General features: G+C 35.6%; 1 protein-coding gene across 15 annotated transcripts in view; it reads left to right on the plus strand.

Moving 5' to 3' along the window:
* TENM3 (teneurin transmembrane protein 3) overlaps positions 1–19,358 on the plus strand; it is a 1,343,587-nt gene that overhangs the window by 833,225 nt on the left and 491,004 nt on the right. The window contains exon 13 of one of the 15 annotated variants that reach the window (XM_066996182.1): positions 5,508–5,649. The exons of the other annotated variants lie outside the window; for them this stretch is intronic. The gene's annotated coding sequence lies outside the window, so the exon portion shown is untranslated. The remainder of the gene's footprint in view (positions 1–5,507; positions 5,650–19,358) is intronic. 15 annotated transcript variants of the gene reach the window in all.

Below are 19,358 nucleotides of genomic sequence, written 5' to 3' on the forward strand. Positions count from 1 at the left end.
TAGGAGTCTTTCCATCAAGGTATTTATATAGAAGGGGTCTGGACAGCAACATGAAGTATTTAATGACTTGTGGTTGAACATTGTAAGTTGTAACTGGAGATAATGCAAACCTTTTAAGATCCTTTTGCTTTTCTGTCTCCCAACTTTCAATAATCTTTCAGTGATCATGGCTTTACGCTCTTTGTTACATTGTGTGCCATAAAGACTTTTTCAACCAGTATTGTATTTTACAGACAGAAAGAAAAGTACAAAACAATCTGTAGAAATTTATGTAAATTTCATCCTTATATATGTTCTCTTTATTTATTCAACAAGTAGAATGCATATTTAAGAAGATTTGAGTCATATTTTCTAAATAATGTCTTTTAAATTATTTTGGGATAAAAACTAGCTTTTCCCACAAGAGTAGCTATTGGCTAATTTCACAATCTCTATATGTAGATCACATCAGGAAGGCAGGAGGTCTTCAAGATGTATAGGACTTCTTTTTTGTATAACTGAATAATTAACAGCTACAGACAAATACACACATAAACATATACCATCTTTTTACAAAAGAAAAAAAAAGTCAAATATTAGAAGGGACATAGTTAATCTAAACTTCTGTTGCTGTCAGAAAATGTCTGACAAGAGGAGACAGTGCCTAAGTATCTGATGCTGAAAGTGAGGAAGTGAAAATAACTCTGCACAAATCATGTCAGTTACATGAAGATGAATAAACAGAGATTAGGAATCTTTTCGATCAGTGCCATCAATTTATAGCAGTGTTAGGTTTAGTAGAAACAATGACAGGCTTTTAGAAAGGCAAGAGAAGTGTGGCTTTGTTTGCTGACATCCTTTTAAATTCAGTGAGGAATATTCATGTCTGAACGTATGCTTCACTGACTGTTGTGTGAATCTGGTTATCTGTCTCACAGATATTCACAGAACCCAGGCACTAATCCCAAGGAAATACCATTGTTCTTACTTAATTAACAATTTTTATTAAGTCTTGTAATTGTCTTGTAACCAACTTTGTCCCCATAAGGACTTTCTGTCTTCTCAAGGAAAAATTGTTTTGCATCATTTATACATGCGAATGAAGCCCCTGGCCTTGAAGTCCTTTGTGTGTGAACAGATTTCTGTACCCGCTTGCCTAGATTTATCCCACACCCTCTGGATTCTGGCCAGAAACATTCACCATTGCTAAAGATGCTGAAGATACTTTTTAACAGAGTGCATCATAGATTTGGCATCAGTTCTAATCTAGTATTCCTCAATTTACAGTATAAGTCACGTATACACATAGGAGTGACATAAGAGTTCTGTGCTCTGTATCTAGATCCTGTGAACTTCACAGATTACAGGTTAAATAATTTAATATTTGAATTTTAGACTGGGCAATATTTTCTTTGGTTAAGACAGCAGTTTTCTGATTAATGTTTTTAATTTTAAGCAATGTCTAATACACAGAATAATAAAAGTGACAGTTCAGCTTATAGTGAGTTAAGGATGTTTCTGAGAATACACAAGAGGTTTTTAAGAGACTTCCAAAGTTTATGTTTACAGAACAGAAGCTCACAAATTAACCCAAATACATTTTTCTCATATTTTACTGTTTGCATATCACTAGCTTTAATAATCTTAACACTGCATCTATGAATAGTGCTTGCACTTTCAAGGCTGTATTCTAGTTAAAATAGTAAAATAACAGTGCTAGAGCAAAATAATATTTGCAATTGACTGCAGTGATAACTAGGAGGAAAATAACACAGCATTATTAATGGTACAATTTCATGAAAGTTAATAACAAGAATAATGTATACTTAAAGAATGTAAGGAACCCATACATACACACCACTTTGATTTTTAACTCCCACAGCTTTGATATGTCAGTGGTGCTGCACTCCATACACAGAATCCAGCTGTCTCTGTTTGGACCTGCTTTACACCTTTTTCTTCCGGCCAGTTTTTCTGGCACAGGGGAAGGAGAATGGCTGCTCTTTGCCCTTTTACATTGGTCCCTAACTGATGTGGAGGATCTCTATTCTGTGAGGTGGAGCACTGCATTGTCCTCAAGTGCTAATCACAGCCTTTGTGTCTCTCCAATTCCAAGCAAGGTGAATCTCCCGCAGTACAAAGAAGTCTCTTAAAACCAGTTGTCCAATAAAATTGTTCTGTTTAATACTGTTAGGTTTACAAAACCAGCTTTTCAGATGTTAGTCCTTTCTCAGCAGAGTTCACAGATGTTGTCAGGAAACAATAGCCTGTGTCAGTGGGGATTGTACCTTGTGGAAGTAAATGTATTAAAAGTAGGGTGGATGGCAGCCTTGATCCCCATGCAGAGGTAAACATAAATAAACACCCACTGTGTTTTTTCTGTTTTCTCTGGCTGACCTCCAGTGTTGTAGCTGAGCTTTCCTCTTCTGATATTTGCCAGGTTATATAAAAAAGATGTGCCTCCTGGCTGAAATGATGAAACATAAAGCCTGTTCTCAGGCTGTGGAAGCCTGATGGCTGTGAAACAGCTGGCGGTCTGTGGCTGGGCTCCGAAAGGAAGTCTGATAGATGCAATTTGTGCTATGCTTTAAAGTGAAAGATGAATAAATTTTTCTGCTTTAGACTGATGTATAGAAATCTGCACAATGTAAATTTGCTGACTCAGATATTTTTAAGGACATACATAGAGATGATTTATTGGAGTGGAACATTAGAATTAGGTATCTCCCAGTAAATCAAACTGAAATTTAACATACAAAGTGGGCAATACAAATATATATATATATATTTAATATTTTTGCTTTTTCAGTATCTTGCATTTGAGGTAGCCTATGTTGCAAATAACTTGAGGTATGCAGATTTCACCAGGAAAAAAAAAAAAAGTACAAAGAAAGTTACAGGAAAGAAAAGGAGAGCGGAGAATGAAACCTTGGATATGAAGAAGACAAAGTGGAACTCTCTCATGCCGCCAAGAAATGGTGAGAGAGAATGAGGCCAGAAAAGAAACCAGTGAAATGTCACTGACAATGGGCAGCAGACACAAAAGCTGAGAGAAGATAGTGTTTAGATGTCCCAGATACAAGTGACATAGTATGGACTGTTGGTTTAGCTAACAAGAGGTACGCTATTTTTCTATAAGATTGATTTCTTAGAGGAGAGGAAGTGAGAGTAGGTTATCTGGGAATACACTAGAAATGTAAAGTTTAAACAATTTGAAGGGCAGCTAAAATGATTAATGACTAAGTGGGACATAGGTAAGACATTGTTCTAAGGTAAGGGGAAAAATTGGTCAGACAGCAAAGAGAGATACTAGTTTGTGAATCTCAGGTCATGGAAGAAATGAGGTGAAAGATAAACAATGTTATATTTATTCTATTTCAGAATATTCAGATAGGGAACAAGAAAGTTAAAAATGTAGAATTCCCTACCAGTGTATGCACGTCATTTGACAGAGAAGATTTTGACTATGTAAGGTCAGTGTTCTGCTGAAGTCAGTGTCCAAAATCTTCACCAAAACCAGGACTTCACTCAAAGGACACAAGCACACAGAATAATTTTTTTAGAAATCAGAAGGTACCATCCCAGTGAGCTAATAATCATAAGGTGGTTTAGAAGTGTTGAGACAGGAAAGAGAACAATGTTGAAGCAGAAACTTCAGAATACTGATCCCAAAGTAGAGTGACCTTTTTACCCAGCGTTATATAATTATGATTTAACACCAATGAAATTGATAAACGGGGAATTACAGTGATTTTTATGTCAGGTATATAAAGAGCTGAACCTGTATTCAGTACATTCAGATAGGTGAGTTCTGTTCACGTGTGTGTATATTTAGCAAATTTAATTAAGGGCTGATATTTAGCAGGCATTACGTTAGACCTCAGTTAAAATCATTCATGCCTCAAAGATCTTAGAAAGCACTTACATACTGATTTAGAGTACAGCTGCAAAAGTCATACCTTTTTCAAAATATTCTAAGAAGTAGAACTGTATAAAAAGTTAAAGAATACCTTTTAAATACATTATACTAGTTCTTTATTGTTTAGTCAGCATAAATTGATAAATAATTGAAGTCATATAATCTCTGAAATTCCCCTAATCTGCAGATACATTAAAGGACCTGTGGATCCTACATGGAAATGGGAAGTACAAACATCTGCCTAACATCATGACTAACATCAATATCCCTCTTCACTCAAGTCAACAAGTTGTGAAGTTCCCTGTTGGAGACTAGAAAATAAATACTTAACTGGCACGATCAGAAAAAAAATAATTTACTGAGATTTATTTCATCATGTTCATGAGCACAAAATTCATCCAGTTGTGAATATATAAATATTTATATATATATAAACCAACGTAGGATATTTTTGAGCACATTTCTATAATCTCCATCTTCTTAATGGAAAAAAATCAGCCTGAATGTCAACTGTAGTCTGAATGCCCTGTATGTTCTGTGCATGCGGTGTGTGTAGACATATTTAACTTTCAAGTCTTGCATTTAATTTATAACATAAAATACAATATGATGTATTCCCAGCTTTCTAACTCCATAGGTATCATGTAGCCATAATGGTACAGGAACTATTACAATCCTACATATTTAAATTCCAGGAATTATCTAAAGTATGGTTTATATATGCTTTTCTATAATGCAGGAAATTAAAATCAAAAGAAAAGAAATTCTACCCCTGTAATTACCCTTATGTTTCCTTTACATACTCTTAAACTGACTTTGATAATAAAGTCATCAAATTGAATGCTCATATTCATATTACACACAGGACCCTTTTGAATTAGGAACAATATATATTAATTTTTAATGCATGCATATATCGCTGGGCACTTATAATACCAACTAGAACTGATTTTAAATATTATTTTAGCTTACTCCGCATGATCAACCAAGAGAAAACATGTTACATGGTTCCTAGGTGGCTGCAGCACAACTAGCGCGCTCAGTGAAAACTGAGGTGTTTTTAATGCCGCTGGGGCTCTGCAGCAGAGCCCCGTGCCCTTTCCATGGCCTGGGGAGTGCAAGATGGGCACAGCCTTGCCGTGGGGCCAGGTCAGGCAGAGGAGCCCATGGAGTGGGCAGGTGGGTGCGGCAGGGCCAAGGAGCCCTGTGCAGGCCGCGGCCATGTCCTGGCAGAGCGCAGTCCCAGCCACCAGAAGCAGGCAGTGCGGGCCCCGGCCCTGAGCCTTCTGTCCAGGCCTTGGGTATCCCTCCTGCTCCTAAATGCTGGGTGTCTTCCACAGGGGCAAGGGGAGAATGGCATGGTGGGCTTTTATAGATAGGATCACTACAAGTTTTGGAAAAACATCCAGCTCGGGTGACTATATTACTTTGCCCCACGCTGCTCCCCAAGGTAGGCGTGCAGAGGAGGGAATATTGGTTCAAATTGCACAGTGTAGAGCTCGGCATATAGTAGCTTAAATAACTAATGAGAGGAGATTTACCCTACTGCAGGAGGGTTTAAATGGTGGAGTCTGAAATGCTCCTTTCCGCTGTCTGTTCCTTCTGGCAGCCCGTCGTACAGCAGTCCGTCATACACAAGAGACACCCTGCAGGGACATGAGGCGGTCGGTCAAGGGACTGTATATCCTCAGATGTCTCAGGAAGATTGAACAGAGAACAGTCTTTTGAAATCCAGAGGGAAATGCTAATAGGTATGAAAAAATATATAATATGAAGTAGAGCTGAAAATACGGATGTTTCAGCAAAAGAGGCATAATAATGATTTGTGTGTGCATAAAATGCAGCCAGTTTAAACACAGACTAACAGATTGAACTTTGTTGTGAGTACAGAACACATTCTCATTTATATTGTTTGATTGAAAATCGTTATTACTTTGCCTATAATTGCCATAATTTATCACATTGTTAAAATCTACCAGTAATATGCTCCTATTTGTCTACAGTTACACTCTAATTGCACATAATTAATTATTTGTTTTGCCCAATTGCTAATTGCCTTTAACATAAACCTAAATATAAACATAAAAATATTACCTCAAAGCTTACTTCAAAGCAAATGGAAAAATAACAATTTGTTCAACTCTTTATACTAGTTATAATTCTGTTTTCATAGCATGGGGGATTGGCAAAAGTATTAAAACAGCACATGATGGCTTTGTAAATGATGAGGTAGGAATTCTCATACTTGTTTTCTGTACACTTGAGTTTACTTCAGAATTGCATAACCAGGTAGATTGTAGTGTCTGAGATGGTGACATATAAGGAGGAATAAATAAATTTTAAAAATAAATAAATAAATAAATAACAGTTTAAAATACCAATAATCTCAGTCTTACCACTTTGAAAATATCCTATTTATTGTCCTGAGGCTGAAGGAAGGCCCCAACCTTGACACAACAACATGTACTAATAAAAGACTACAGCACCGCTGGATCCACAGTTTTACCCTTTCTGGTGACGGGGTCTTGCTGCAGCTGTAGAGAATGCAAAACACTCAATAGTTTTTTAGTTCATCAGTGTGGAGAAATAAGACCTGGTATGATTTTAGCTCAAACTCATACCTTAAAATGCGTAGGCACCATGCTTAGGAAGGACCAAGTAATACTCAAAGCAACAGAAAAACAGCATCAAAATAGAATTAATTTTACTGAAATTATCTATTTCTAGAACTAAGTGTCTCATAATCAGGTAGCTATTATAATTAATGTATACCTGCTGTCCCTAGTGCATATATGTATGTATATGTACATTTCTAGACATGCAATATGGGATAGGCAGAGTTTATCTAGTCTAGATTTAGTATGCTATATTTCAGCAATTAGTTTGCATTGCTAGCATGTCTTAGGTATTACTAAGGAATGTGGCAAAAGAGCTAGTCAGCAAACTTGTTTTTTTTAATTAGATTAAAAGTACAAAAGAAAAGTATATATTTTTAAAATGCTTTTGAGAGCAATGCTAATTGGAGAAAATAGTTTAATGGACTTACAAATGGATAAGAACAAACTGTTCCTCAAAGATGATTGCAGCTTGCTTAGAATTCAGAATGCCATCCCATTTTCATTCTCAGTATGAATTGAGGTTGTATTGTACAGTACATAAATGATTTTCTTCAGCTTTTTAAAAGGCAGCATGTATTAATATTTTAAACTGAAGTAATTGCTTCTTGTTCAGCAATGGGTTTCATTTATGAGTGTTTATCCTTGGCAAATGGAAAGTATGGTTAATCTAAGTTAAAAATGGGTTCTTTAAATAGCTCTAATTACATTCTGTTTATATTTGTACATTTTAGACACTTAAGATTTAATCGGTAGCAGTTCTAACAAACCATAATGTTTATTAGCTGGTTTTAAATAATTGTTATGGATGGTAGTTCAATGAGAAAATAAACAATGATTTGTCTGCTATAATGCATAGTAAATAAAAGATGGGCCAACACGGAACAGAGAAATTATATATTATATATTATAGCATTTGATTTTTATATTAGAAACATACAGATTTGAAGAAAATTTGAAAAAAGGAAGGAAACAGCTTCCATATGTCATCTCACTTATACAGAGTCTTAGAATTTTGCATATTTGCTTGTTTAAATCAAAGTTTTGGAATGGTACTGTTCTTTTAACTTTATTTTGCAACAGTCATAACATTTGTAGCTAGATACTGGCACTGCCTTAAAAGCTTTTAACTGTACACTCTCAAATCATATCTTGTAAACTAGATTTACAGCATCAACTGAAATTACTATTAGAAATTACAAAGCATTGAAGGGATTGGGTATAAAATTATTACCAAAACCTCCATTTTATTATCTTACACAAACACCAGTACAAGAAAAGAGATGAGTTCTTAGATAACCAGATTATTATTTTTTTAATAATGAACTGTTCAACAGCAGCAGAAAGACATGACACAAAGTTTATAATACAATAAAATGCTAACCTGAAATCTTCCTTTACCTAGACCTATCTAGATCACATATAAGGACTGACTCAAGACTAATTATCCTAGGTTGAACATTAACGATATTTAATGAGATCATTTTTAAAAAGTAAACTATCAAAATATTTTTCTATCAAGTACTTTAAAGTGCAGAGCTACATTATATTGGATGCTGAAAGGTAAAAGAAAAAAAAGGTCTCAGTTCTTTTAACTAACATGGGATGATTTAAAAATGGAAATGTGTCTGGATTGTATTGGTGTAACGTCTCTGGGTGCTGAGGGTTGAGTTCTACCGTTCAGGGTAATATTGCAGCCAAAACCAACTTTGAGCCAGATTCCCTGGTTGGCTTTGCAATGTTCTTGTGATTTCTGGAAACAGGTTAGAGAGAGGCTATTTTAGTACATTTGCCTGGCAGTTCTCCAAAAGGTTGGGCTGTTCAGGATTATCAGAGTATCCTGCCAAGAAACACATGACACGCTTTGCATGATCCCAGGAAGATGGGGGGTGAGCGGACAGGGTATGCCAGCTCTGGATCAGCATATTTCTTCCATGAGGGAATCTTCAGCAGTCAGTAGAGTTGTATTTGTCATTTTTAAAAGGATTTTATGTTTGTTTTTTTTTTTTAAATATATATAACTGAACTCTATAAACCTAAAGATGAGAAATGGTACTTCGCATTTTTTTAATGTTTGCAACCTACCTTCTGTGCAAACAGTCTTGCAGAAACCTTATGCACTTGTGCATTTCTCTCTGCTTCTATATCTTTGAAACACAACTGTTTCAACTAAATTTGACAGGGTCTAGAGGTCTCAAAAATAATTATGTTCATACAAGCTCCATAGAAAGAGAATGTGTATAACCTCTGAGTGCCCCCTTAGAGAGAAAACAGGCAACAGGACATCAATCCCAGTTAGACACTGGAGAATCCATGTGGGAAAAAAATATTGGAAACATCCTAACTGCAGGAACACCTTTGGCGTTTCACCTTCTTAAATGCCCAGCTCAGCCACAAGTTACGGTCACACTGGAACAGTTTGGGTTCTTTTTGGACTTCAGAGTTAGTATGTTATGGACATTTAGAGGAAAGGAATACTTATGAATTAGTAAATAGGAATACTTACGAATTAGTGAATAATAATAATAATAGTAATAATAACAATTCTAAGCTATTTATTGATGATATTGAAAACATTCTTTGCAATACCCAGTTTTTACAAATTGTGGAATGACAGCTTCCACTGCAGTTGTACTACATACTCAGACATTAAATAAAATAGTTCTTCTTATTAAGCTTATTTGATATGAAAAATTAACAAGGTTTAATAAAATCTAACTTTGAATTAGTTGACTGAGTTTGTTAAAATATGTGCTTTCCCTCTGTGGTTCAGATAATCTTCTTTTCTTATCTGATCTAGAGTTGTTCAAGGCCTTATGGAGATTTCAAAGTAGTAACTATTAGAATATAAAATTAATTTACGCAAATCTGTTTTGTTTTCATTTCCCTTAATAAAATGGTGAAGTTCTGATTATAAAGTAAGGGTTTGTCTTTGTGTATATGAATAATCTTGATTTTCTTACTGCAAGTTGACTGTGGTTGGAAATTGTTGGCTGTTAAAAGTGCTCCCAGAAGGTTAAATAATGTAGTTTTAGATATTTAGGGTGTGCTTATGCTCTCTCACAGAAAAGATTAATAAAAGACAATATTACCTAAATGGTTAGATTGTGTCCTCTTCTCCTGTAGGGAGAGAGATTTTTGTTTACAATGAAGAAGAAAATTTAGTCAGGATTCCTTTACAAAGCTTACACCAGATGCACAGCTCAGCTTTGCTCTTATAAATAAATATGCATAGAAGACGAGGACATTGTATTTTGTTATTAAATTTAGCTTTGATTCTGGTTGCCAAATATGTAAAATCTCACAAATATGCAAGTCTCAACCTGGCTCAAACCTTATTCTAGAGATTATTTCCTCCTACTTTAGCCCTCAGAATTTTCTTCTGTTACAGTGAAAGTAAAAACTTTCCAGCTTTACAGAAAGACATGGAATGTGGAAGATTTGACCCACAGAAAGCATCACCTCTTGCTTCGGATAGACCTAATAATTGCTGGAGGCTAACTCTTTCTATGCGAAAAGTATTTCAGTACATCTTCCCTATATTCTTGCTTTTCCAGAAGTGTCTAGTATTGGCCACTACTGGAGGCAAAACGCTGGGCTAGCTTGACCACTGGTGTGATGCATTGCACCTGATTTTATATTAGGTATCATGGTCAGTAACTCAAAGTCTGTCTCTTTTCATTTTGCTTTCTGAATAAGTCTAATGTATGTTCCAGATTTACTTCCAGAGGTAATCATGAGTTTAAACCTAGTGGGAATCCCTTAAACAACAGTTCTTCATTCTCTTTGGTCTTTCTTAATCTAAAGAAAGTCTAGTCTAGTCATACTCTTTCTTGATCTATGATCTATGATGTTAGAACTGTTCTGTTTTGTATAAATAGTTACATACCACGGTAAAGAGGAAAAACTGATTGCTTTGATGGGCGTAGTACTCAATTGAGGTATTTAGTCTGATTTAAGGAGAGAAGACATGCCAATGATTGCCCAGTCATTGGTCCTCCTTGTGGTTTTAACAATCAACTCCATTCTTATTCTTAGAAATTTTCTAGTTGGCTTTAGGTCAGGTTCCCCAGTGTTGGTGATAGTTGTTTTCCCAGCACAGCCAAGGCACAGTGTTCAAAGTCTTAAAAGAAGCATAGAAGTCACTTGAGCTCTACTCTCATTTTGTCAGGAAAAGCGATAAAGGAATGATTATGATTGAAGGTCTTATCTCTAGGGAAACATGTATGGGGAGAAGGAAGCTTCCTGAACCCTCTGAAAATATTGTGGAGAGGTACTGCTGCACACGTTTTTTGGGAGGCATGTTATTTGCCTTGTGAAAAAAGGAGAGCTGGCAAAGAATTTACGGCTGAGTTGTGCATGCCACTAGTGTTAATTTCTGTAAAAATCCTAAGTGTACGTAAAATAAACAGGCCAAAACTAGACTAACAATTATCACATTTAAAATATTCTTCTGAATCTCCGTGCATTTATATCTGATTTATATTGAATCTTATCTGGACAGGAGCACTTTTTAAAGTTATGATTACATTGTTCTCCTTTATGTTTACAGTTTTAAAGCAATTTCTGTGTACTTAAGGTCATATTTATAAGTCTGTCATCCATGCTACTGCCCCTAATGACTGAACGCTCATGGATTCTGTATTGACTCACATACCATGCTGATATGCTTCTTCAACCCACCTCGGACATTACATTAGCTCACTATAGATTTTGCACAGAAAATCAAATAGATTTAAATTTATTCCTATGCCCTATGAATCTGGTGATGTTTTCCTCTTTTGTTTTGCAAACATGACATTTGCTTTCCAGTCCCCCAGCTTGAATAGATTTTGCAGTTTGAGAAAAGCAGAGAGGAAAACATAGCAACCCTTAACATTTTTTTCTGATGGTTCTTTTTTTTTCACTTTTCATTTGCCCTGTGTTATAGAATTGTCATTCATCACTGAGATTAGAAATTACTAAAAACTCTTCATTTTGACTGAACAGACTCCGCTATGTACAAATTATTTGCCTTTTAAATTAGTTAATTGCATACAGTTAGTATTCTTTGCCATATTTTCCTGCATTCTTAAAATTCTGAGTGAAAAATGTTCCAAGACAAAGACTTATTTTCAGCATTTTAGAAAGCTGTTCGCATAGCGCGTCAGTAACATCACAGCAGGTGTAGGTCCCATATGATTCCACCATTCAAGAGAACTTCTTTCATATGTGATTAATTCCAGGACCCATTTAATCCACCACATTATGATGGTCAATTTGGGACATCTGTGCTGATGAAAATGACTTTTGATTGTACCTAGATGGCTTTTACATGCAGTACTACATGCCGGTTTACTCCCCAGTTCAAAGTGAGATAAAATAGACTCCATTTTCTGGATAGGGCGCTTTTTTTTTTTTTTTTTTTTTTTTTCCTGGCTAGCTAATCAGCATTTATGTGTCTTATATAGAATTATCTGGTTTGTAATCCCTGGTTTAGGAATATTCCTACATATATCCAAGTATTTTGCTTTTAAAAATTACACAGTGACATTTTGATGTTATTTATTGTCACTTTTTCTACGGTACCTAGTAACATGTACCTCTGCATCAATAAACAATCCATCGTATCCATACTGGCTCACATTAACATGTAAGTGTACAGGAAAATAGGTGCTCTGTACAGAAAATTTAGTAGGTTCTCTATTAGAAATGGGCTACATGAAGAGTGTTCTTTAAAGCCAGTGAGTGTTAGAGAGTTTGTATTGTTCCTCACTTCCTAAACTCTGAAATTCAAGCTGATTTTCAAGCTGATTTTCAGCATGCTTACCATCTTGGTGTGAATTAAATTGCTATCTCAGCCAAACGTTGGACTGTAAAATGACTCTGTTAGGATTAAGGCCTGTGTGACTACCTGATAGAATGGTGCAGTTTATCCTAACTGATAGATTTAGCTGATATCACTCAAAAAAAAAAAAAAAAAAAAAAGTAGATTCAAACTGGGATTCTTCCAGTCTCTCAGGCTTCTAAACAAGTCAGAATTCTGTCTGCCATTCTGTGCAAGGATTAGAAAGAGGAGAACGAGGCGAGAGCTTGATGATTTCTTTTTAAAATGCAGTAGAGGCATTTGTAATGTTATGTTATTTTTTATTTAATATTTTACAGTAAAAAATCATGGAAAAATAAACATTAAGGTTGTAGGGAAAAGCTAAATTGAGAAAAGCTCAGAAATGTATGTTAGGATTTTTTTTTTAGCTGGTATAAGTGGGTTGATAGTCCCACTAATAAAAAAAGTAAAATTTACTTTAATGAAAAGTAAAAATTCAATGTCGAGTAATAGTTCTTTCAAAATATTTATTGTGTACATTCACATTGTATTATAGTAAATTGAGACATCATGAGATATCAATATCTAGTTTGCAATTGTTGATGGTTAATTAATATCTCTAAATTTTATTATGCCTTCCACTTTTACAGAAATAGATAATGTGTGGGAAATCTTTATACCCCTAATATAGTTTTTCAAACTCTCAAATCAATTTCTTAAGAAAGTCAAGATAGAAGTTAGAACAACACCTATCACCATAGCCTGTATATCATCACTTACATTTGCCATATTGACTGATAGACATCAACACTTGAGACAAATATAATACAAATCTCAATTACTATTCAGATTTCTACAGTTTCGAAAAGCAGGATAGCTTTAAAAAAATATACAAAAAGTTGTGCTATACAGTCACCCATCACCAACCACGCTGCACAAAAGGGAGTCTGTCCTTCAAAAAAATGGGCAAAAGGAAGAAAAATAAATGCATACATTAAGTTCAAAACAGTTTCAAAAAATACTTACTCCTTAAGAAATCACAAAAATTGAATGTAGCATACAATTTTGTATGGTGGAATGTCATTAGCAATCTACATTCTTTACAGTGAAGCTGTAACCAGCTAGAAAGCATTTTAAATCAGTTTTCTTCTTTAAAACAAGAGAATGCAACACCGTATTGCCAGATTAACACAGTCCTGCAATCTTATTTTACCACTATTACAAAATTATCCTAATCCATTATTAAAATGAAATTATATCCATGTATCCATTATATCCATTGAACATATCCCAAAGACAATTTTAAGTTGTCCAAGTCAGAAATCAGATTCATCTATTGGCTCATTTGCAACAACTGATTTTTTGCCTTTTTGAAAATACAGGCTCCTTTCTGATAGTCTTTTCACCTTCAGTGTGTTTTGGTCATCATATTTCCTTTTACAATAATCAAGGTAAGCTGGATAATTCTGCACAACAGTTGTCACTTATAATTGCTAAGGTAATAACAGGTATCATCTTTCTCCATTTCTTAATATATTTATATACTGATTCCTATGTTATTGGAAGTGAAGTAAAGGATGCAGGCAAGACTAAATGACAGGTTCCTAGACTTTATTGTTCTGTTTCTATCCTCTAAAGCTAAATTCTTCACCAAGACTGAGGATTTGATGCCTTGGTGAGAGTGAACATCTTCTAGCTATCTCCTCTGCATCCCCCTTCCTCATCTCTGATACCTCTTACTGCATATTGCTCCCCTCAGAGGTGCATCTTATCCTGAGTCATCTTCTGTGCATCTTCCTCTGCTCAGGTGTCTCCTGCCCCTAGCACTTAGCCTAACAAAACATGTTTTTAGAGACATGCCATATGCTCCTGTGATGGGATCCAGCTTTAGCAAACTTGGAGGGTGTTTTGTCCATGGCAGAGCCAGCGGGAACTGGTGGTGCCTCCTCCCACACAGGTTACTCTGCAGACCCCCTACTACCAAAGCTCTGCTCATTACACCCAACAAAGCATTTTAATCTGCTTATAAAGGGTGCACAGTTAAAACATTGGAATAGCTTATTTCATCACAGTCACAGAGCAGAACAAACCTTGTGGTAAGAAAATAATTAGAAATGTGATCACTAAAAAGACTAGTTTTAGTTAACGCACATCTATAATTTTAAGATTTAAATCATTTGTGTTTCCAAATCTTCATCTCTCACAAGATGCACAAATCAGACTTCTTGTTTTCATTAATTTTCACCTCTAACTAACATTTTATATTAAGCATATTAAATATTTACTGTAGGTTATTTGTTCCTGCTGCTGGGTGGGTTAAAAAAATGTGGAAAATTCTCTACCTGTATTACCACTGTAATCTGCAGAAAGCAGAGTTTATGGCAGTCACTGCTTAATGATGCTTTCACACATCATTCATTGTTTAAATGAATTACATAAGCTTGGTGTTTAAATACAGCATAACACACTTTGCCACAAGCCAAGTCTATACCTTTGAACCCATGCTATCAGGATCTTGTTTTATGAATGAGACACAAGGTAGAGATCCTACCCAGCTGCTGTTTTGGGAAAAAAAAAAAAAATAGAAAAAAAAAAAAACAAACACTACTATTGTATTGTAAAAAACATGTCTTTGGGGGTGATACCCTATTGGGGCAGCTGTTTATGTTTTTTAAGTATGGTTGCCATCAGTCCAGCTGCAACTCCAGCATTTCTACATCCTCATACTAATATATTCTCTTGCTGATCCTCACAGGGTATCCTAGAGCAATATGGTAACTCCAGTGGTTGGACAGTGAGACAGGTAGAAAGACAGACCTTATCAATTTTCAAATATGCAATTAGAAAATTTTCCGTGTTAGATGATCAGTACAAACACTAATTACAACATGAAAGCCTAGTTAACTGCTCAGGTTAACGATGTGAGTATATTCTTCTCACAAGCTTATTGAGGCTTTGTAGGAGCATCCATTTTGTGAGGGACAGAACAGAAGTCTGGTGTTTCTGGCAGTTACCTGATTTCTTTGAAGGAGATTGATATGACAGGCAGCAGATACAAGTGCAGGCTGCCTCTTCATCTATGCCCATAAACAAGGCTTTTGCAAGGCCAGTCAACTCTTCAAGACTTCTCTAAACTGAAGAAATATGTAGAAAGCAAGTGCATACTTTGCATTTATTTATGCTAGTGTAATATTAAAATATAGCTTATATGCCTCTTGACAAAAATACTTGATAAAATACTATTTAAATAATTTACTCTGCAACACATAAAACTTATAATACACCTTTGTTCTTTTTTTCTGTTTACACTGTAAAAATGCCTACATCCTACATGAATGATATACTTTATGCCAAAAGCCAGGCATATAAACATTTCAAAATGCTTATACTGTAGAATTCATAAAGATGATGCTCTTTCGGGGGAAGGAGGTTGTTTGTGATTTTGTCTCTTTGCCATATTGTACAAAATATGGATATTATTGTGTACAAAGGATTTAGAATCCAAAGGGTCTGGACTACAAACAGTCTCACACACAAGTTAATAATATGTTGGTTTTTTGCCCTTAGTGTATATTCCTTTTTATAAAGCTACTTCAGCAAAAAGACAGATCAAGAACTGGAGAATTAATTGTGATCAGATGTGTATGCATTTAATTTTGTAATATATTAAGAATAACAAAAAAATGAGGGTTACTTTTTTGTATCTCTGTGAGTATCTGGTTGTTTAATATAACTCAGATCTTACTGTCTTTCTAGTTCAAATAGGTAGAAAAATGTCAGTACAATAAGGTAAATGTCCTAATATATCACCAGACTCATAACACTGATTTTTAGTGTGAAATACTCTAAATTGAGATGGTGATGAACCACTTCTAACATCCAAACAATTCAAGCACATCTACATCCTACTATTGTGTTACCATAAAAACATTTCCATCAAAAAACTGAACTCTCTAAAGCCACAGAGTACAGTGGTGCTCTTTTGTTTAATAATTTGGATTGTGATGAAAAGTAATAGATGAAATTTATTATTAACTCTATGCATTAATCTTTCTTTTTTATGTCCTTCAGGGATTCAGATCCCAATTGAAATTCTAACTTGTGATAAGATTGTCTTGAGGTTTTTTTTGATTTCTTAATAAGTATATTGGTTTGGGAGAGGATTAACAGTATATTTAATTATGGATTTTTTTACTTATGCGTGACTTTCTTCAAGGAAAGTAAAAACTTAACATTATTCCTTGGGAAACATTAAAAAATACCACTGAATTTGATCCACGGCATTTTTCTGGATGAAGATGTACCAATAAAGGTTGTGCAATTCAGTAAAAGGGAAACCAGTGTTTAGTACTGTGGGAAGAACAGAAAATGAAAACCGGGTCATTCCTTAATGAAATCCTATCACACATCCTTTTTTGACTTATGGGTCTTTTGGTTGTTCCAGTTCTACCTACCTAGCATGAGCAACGTCATTTACAAATTAAATACAAATTAACGCTGGACGTTTATTTCAAGTTAAAATCTGTGCTTTTACTTTGCATTTACAAGGAGTTTTTACATTACTTTGTCTCCTTGTGTGGGAATCCTTGAGTCAAGTAGAAGTATTTTCCAAAACTCAGTTTGATTTTTTCTTGTTGGGGGGCAGGAGGGTGGGAGGGGACAATTTAATTCAGATGATGTGATAAAATTGAATAGTGCAGTCTTAAAATAGCCAAAAATCAATTGTCATTGCATTTATTTGTCAGCATTTCTATTATGTACTGCTTTGGTTTTCCAGTTCAAATGACTTGTAAAAACTATAAAAAAAATAAAAAGTACAGGGCAAGAAGCTTTGCCTGATATTCCAGTGTTCGCAGTATAAGGTAGGGATCGTGGTCTGTATGTGTGACTAATGTGATAAGAAGTTTGGGGATAGAAAATTGGTGTTGTGGCCAAGGGAGAGTTGTGTCAGCCATAGAGCAGTTTTAGAACTGAGTTGTTAGAACAGTGAGAGCTGAGGTCGGCATAGTATCAGGGAGTAATTGCCAAGTCTGGCACTTACAGTCACCTCACCTTTCAGTTCTAGATATAGTGTTGTGCCAGGCTACTGTGATATCCCACTACTACTTGTTTTAAGCGTGTTTTTCTTGAAGGACGTTTATGCTGTCTGTCTCTTACTGGACACAGAAACTTTTGCTCTTCACTTTCTCTCACTCTTCCACAAGGAGGGTGTAGCCTTCCCCATTTATAAGGAGAATTTATGAAGAAACCTGTGAAATGACAGTTGAGGATGGTTCATGTCTTTTATGCTTCTAGCACACACTCCCATTATATGCTGTACTTTGTTGGTCCTCCCCAGCCCTACTGGATATTCTGAGGTGCTCAGCCATTTTCCAGAAAACTTGAAGGGCTTGAAGGTTGGAAGCTTAAAGGTGTAAAGGCAATGCAGTCAGTGTAACTAGAAATGCTTGAGAGGCAGAAAGAAAATAATGAGGAAAAAAATGTCAGCTGCTAAAGAAAGAAAACTTTTTCCTGCCATCCTCCCCAGATGAGGAAGTGAATCCTTTCATGTTACCCACAAAGATGAATTCTAAATATTTGGGATATGAGCATGTGAATAGCTACGCCACTGAAAGTAATCCAAAGGAAACAGAAAAGTTGCAGTTACTGCATATGCTTTTGCAATACTTCCATTGTTAAGGTCAACAAAGACCTGCAAAAAGATGCGAATCAGTAAACTGTAGAGGAGAGCAAGGTAATCCACTTTATTATTGAATAATGTACCATACACAATTATTAGGCATGAGGGGGCAAGCCTTTTCACTGGCAGGATAAATAAGAGCTATTGTAGTATGAAAAAGACGAAACACGTTAGTCAGAGCCATTAGTTCTTGCCCATCCTCCTTTCTTCCTTAGAAAATTGAGGGCAGCCATCTCTGTTGTAACGGTTAGAAAAGATGCTGCTCTGAAGGCATAGGAGCCTTGAAGACATTAAGAAGCTAATTGTCCAGTCTCACAAGCTTGCTGAGAAACTGAGCCATTGATGGCAGGTCCTGGTGGGTAAGTTACATTTGTGTCTTCTTGATGGCTTTCAGTTCTGCAACGGTTTTTAGAACTGCAAATCTGCTTAATTCTTGCTGTGAGAAAATGAAGTAAGCTTTTTCTTTGTTATCATTTTAGTGATTATAAATAATTATTCTAATGCTAACTCTGACTGACCAATACAGTCTGTAACATCTTTAAGAGAATAATTAATTTGATCAGACTATATCCTAATTTTGGAGTAGACTCTTAACGCTGTTTTTGTTACATTCAGAACTTCAGGCACTCCAGTCAGGTTTAGGATTCCCCAGGAAGCCACAGGTCAGTTATACAGCATGGAGCAAGTAGCAAGCCGATAAGCATGAGACTCCAGCGAGGGAGAACCACACATGTCACTCACCCTGAACCTGGTCCACGGCATTATGAAAAGGTAGTAAGAGATGCAGTTTACTTGAAATAGGATTCAAGTATTCATATATCTGGCTACCTTGTAAGAACGTTGAAAGAGATTAGAGATTGCGCAAAGAGAGTAGACTGCTACACAAAGGGATGTATCAATATGATTGTTGCTCAGTATCATCAGTACCTGTTTTCAATAAGGCAGCCCTTGATTTAGGATGTGTTGTTGCAGTTTATGGAATAAGGAATGGCAAGGGAAAATAAGATTATTAAGGGAGAGGGAAACCAAACTCAGATAGTTTTTTAATGACCATGTAAGGCATATCTGTCAACAGGATGTTTGTGGTGAACGTTTCTGTAAATCTGAGGATCATAATAGCCTCAGTTATCAAAAATTCCCTCAGAAGTCTACAAAACTGATGATGATATCCAATTTGAGGTTAATGCCCTTGTAGTGCTGAGAGGGCTGAGATCTTCCAGGTCTTAACAGGTTCATAGGTGATTTTTTTACCCCTTGGAACTCTATGGCTTCATTGCAGAAAAAACATACTCCTGTTAGTAGTGTCATTTAGAGACCAGTCTTTTGACCAATATCAGCTTGAACTTCCAAGACAATTAA

This window comes from Anser cygnoides, chromosome 4, assembly GCF_040182565.1.
Source record: "Anser cygnoides isolate HZ-2024a breed goose chromosome 4, Taihu_goose_T2T_genome, whole genome shotgun sequence".
Lineage (NCBI taxonomy): Eukaryota > Metazoa > Chordata > Aves > Anseriformes > Anatidae > Anser > Anser cygnoides.